We start from the raw sequence: 4,238 nt of genomic DNA on the forward strand, positions 1-4,238 counted from the left end.
AGAGGCATGTGAACCGGAAATTCCAACCGACCCTATTGTCGAGAGGTTAAATTTAGTTGAAGAAGAAAATAATTACTTGAAGGAAAAATTGAAAAAAATTGAGGAGGAGAAGATGATATTGGAATTGCATGTTGCAGATGTCGTCGATGATCACAAGATCAAGATGGATGCAATGCGCTTGAAGATTAGAAAGATTAGAAAATATGCCATTCATACTGAGGCTTGGTATCATTATGCCGTTGGATCAATTGTTACCTTGGTTGCGGATATGATCGCATTTGTTGTTACATTGAAATGTTTTACATAGTTTCAGTGTATGGTTTAATTAGATGCTCTGGAGAGCTATATGTTGTTCAATGAGAACGATGTATGTACTTTGGGTTTAATGTGATGATGAACTTCTATTAATTTGGTCACTTATCTATTCATGATGATGTACGCAGAGATGAACCGACAATGGATGTACGGTAACAGACGCACCTCCGAGTAAGGGCGTGAATAATTTTCTTGCAGTTGCTGAGGTAAACAAGCATAATGGTTTTATGTGTTGTCCATGCCTTATATGTGGGAATACAAGGTCTTACTCTGACTTGAAAACCCTTCACGCCCACCTTCTTTATAAGGGTTTCATGCCACACTATAATGTTTGGACCAAGCACGGAGAAAGAGGGGTTATGATGGAAGACAACGAAGAAGAAGAAGATGATGACAACTATGTGCCCCCTGAATACGGTGATGCTGCAACAGGGGAAGCTGAAGATCAAGAGGAACCAGACAATGTGCCCGATGATGATCTTCGCCGGGTCATTGTTGATGCAAAGAGACAGTGCGAAATTAAAAAGGAGAAGCTGAAGTTCGATCACATGTTAGAGGATCACAAAAAGGGGTTGTACCCCAATTGCGAAGATGGCAACACAAAGCTCGGTACCGTACTGGAATTTGCTGCAGTGGAAGGCAGAGAATGGTGTGCCTGACAAAGGATTTGAGAAGCTACTGAAAATATTGAAGAAGAAGCTTCCAAAGGATAACGAATTGCCCGAAAGTACATATGCAACAAAGAAGGTTGTATGCCCTCTAGGATTGGAGGTGCAGAAGATACATGCATGCCCTAATGACTGCATCCTCTACCGCGGCGCGTACGAGGATTTGAACGCATGCCCGGTCTGCGGTGCATTGCGATATAAGATCAGACGAGATGACCCTGGTGATGTTGACGGCGAGTGCCCCAGGAAGAGGGTTCTTGCCAAGGTGATGTGGCATGCTCCTATAATACCACGGTTGAAACGTCTGTTCAGAAACAAAGAGCATGCCAAGTTGATGTGATGGCATAGAGAGGACCGTAAGAAAGACAGGAAGTTGAGAGCACCCGCTGACGGGTCACAGTGGAGAAAAATCGAGAGAAAGTACTGGGAGGAGTTTGCAGGTGACGCAAGGAACATATGGTTTGGTTTAAGCACGGATGGCATTAATCTTTTGGGGAGCAGAGCAGTAATCACAGCACCTGGCCCGTGACTCTATGTATCTATAACCTTCCTCCTTGGCTGTGCATGAAGCGGAAGTTCATTCTGATGCCAGTTCTCATCCAAGGCCCTAAGCAACCCGGCAACAACATTGATGTGTACCTAAGGCCATTAGTTGAAGAACTTTGACAACTGTGGATTGGAAATGGTGTACGTGTGTGGGATGAGCACAAATAGGAGGAATTTGACCTGCATGCGTTGCTGTTTGTAACCATCAATGATTGGCCTGCTCTCAGTAACCTTTCAGGACAGACAAACAAGGGATACCACGCATGCACACACTATGTAGATGACACCGAAAGTATATACCTGGACAAATGCAAGAAGAATGTGTACCTGGAGCATCGGTGATTTCTTTTGACCAACCATCAATGTCGAAAGAAAGGCAAGCATTTCAAAGGCGAGGCAGATCACTGGAAGAAGCCCGCCATGCGTACCGGTGATCACGTACTTGCTATGGTCAATGATTTAAATGTAATCTTCAGAAAGGGTCCCGGCGGACTATCTGTTCCGAATGACGCTGAGGGACGTGCACCCATGTGGAAGAAGACATCTATATTTTGGGACCTACCCTACTGGAAAGACCTAGAGGTCTGCTCTTCAATCGACGTGATGCACGTGACGAAGAACCTTTGCGTGAACCTGCTAGGCTTCTTGGGCGTGTATGGGAAGACAAAAGATACACCAGAGGCACGGGAGGACCTTCAACGTTTGCACGAAAAAGATGGCATGCCTCCAAAGCAGTATGAAGGTCCTGCCAGCTACGCTCTTACCAAAGAAGAGAAGGAAATCTTCTTTGAATGCCTGCTCAGTATGAAGGTCCCGTCTGGCTACTCGTCGAATATAAAGGGAATAATAAATATGGCAGAGAAAAAGTTCCAAAACCTAAAGTCTCATGACTGCCACGTGATTATGACGCAACTGCTTCCGGTTGCATTGAGGGGGCTTCTACCGGAAAACGTTCGATTAGCCATTGTGAAGCTATGTTCATTCCTCAATGCAATCTCTCAGAAGGTGATCGATCCAGAGATCCTACCAAGGTTAAGGAGTGATGTGGCGCAATGTGACGCCCCCGATTTGACCGTACACTAATCATGCACGCAAATGTGTACGATCACGATCAGGGACTCACGGGAAGATATCACAACACAACTCTAAAACATAAATAAGTCATACAAGCATTATAATACAAGCCAGGGGCCTCGAGGGCTCGAATACAATTGCTCGTCATAGACGAGTCAGCGGAAGCAACAATATCTGAGTACAGACATAAGTTAAACAAGTTTTGCCTTAAGAAGGCTAGCACAAACAGGGATACAGATCGAACGAGGCATAGGCCTCCTGCCTGGGACCTCCTAACTACTCCTGGTCGTCGTCAGCGGCCTGCACGTAGTAGTAGGCACCTCCAGTGTCGTAGGTGTCGTCGTCGACGGTGGCGTCTGGCTCCTGGACTCCAATATCTGGTTGCGACAATCAGATAGATAGGAAGGGGGGAAAGAGGAAGAGAGGCAACCGTGAGTACTCATCCAAAGTACTCGCAAGCAAGGAGCTACACTACATATGCATGGGTATATGTGTAAAGTGGCATATCAGTGGACTGAACTGCAGAATGCCAGAATTAAAAGGGGGATAGCTAGTCCTGTCGAAGACTACGCTTCTGGACATCTCCATCTTGCAGCATGTAGCAGAGAGTAGATTGAAGTCCTCCAAGTAGCATCGCATAGCATAATACTACCCGGCGATCCCCCCCTCGTCGCCCTGTTAGAGAGCGATCACCGGGTTGTATCTGGCACTTGGAAGGGTGTATTTTATTCAGTATCCAGTTCTAGTTGTCATAAGCTCAAGGTACAACTCCGGGTCGTCCTTTTACCGAGGGACACGGCTATTCGAATAGATAAACTTCCCTGCAGGGGTGCACCACATAACCCAACACGCTCGATCCCAATTGGCCGGACACACTTTTCTGGGTCATGCCCGGCCTCGTAAGATCAACGCGTCGCAGCCCCACCTAAGCACAACAGAGCGGTCAGCACGCCGGTCTAATCCTAAGCGCGCAGGGGTCTGGGCCCATCGCCCTATGCACACCTGCATGTTGCGAACGCCGCCGCGAGCAGACCTAGCAACCCACACGATCACGGCGGTTACGTCAAAGCGGTCCAACACGGCGCGCGCCACTCAGTCGCTGACGTCACGAAGGCTTCGGCTGATACCACGACGCCGGGATACCCATAACTATTCCCGTGTAGATGGTTAGTGCGTATAGACCAAATGGCCAGACTCAGATCAAATACCAAGATCTCGTTAAGCGTGTTAAGTATCCGCGAACGCCGACCAGGGCCAGGCCCACCTCTCACCTAGGCGGTCTCAACCTGCCCTGTCGCTCCGCCACAAGGATCCACTTGCGGGTACTCCTACGAGCCGACCCGACTTTAGTCATCTCATGTGTCATGCATATAGTATATAAGTATATACCCGTGATCACCGCCCAGGTGATCACGGCCCGATAGTATAGCACAGCAGACGGACAAGAATGTAGGGCCACTGATGGAAAACTAGCATCCTATACTAAGCATGTAGGATTGCAGGTAAAGGTAACAACAGTAGTAGCAAGGATAGGCTATGCATCAGGATAGGATATCGAAAAGCAGTAACATGCTACACTACTCTAATGCAAGCAGTATAGAGAAGAGTAGGCGATATCTGGTGATCAAGGGGGGG

Source organism: Triticum aestivum, chromosome 4D, assembly GCF_018294505.1.
Source record: "Triticum aestivum cultivar Chinese Spring chromosome 4D, IWGSC CS RefSeq v2.1, whole genome shotgun sequence".
NCBI lineage: Eukaryota > Viridiplantae > Streptophyta > Magnoliopsida > Poales > Poaceae > Triticum > Triticum aestivum.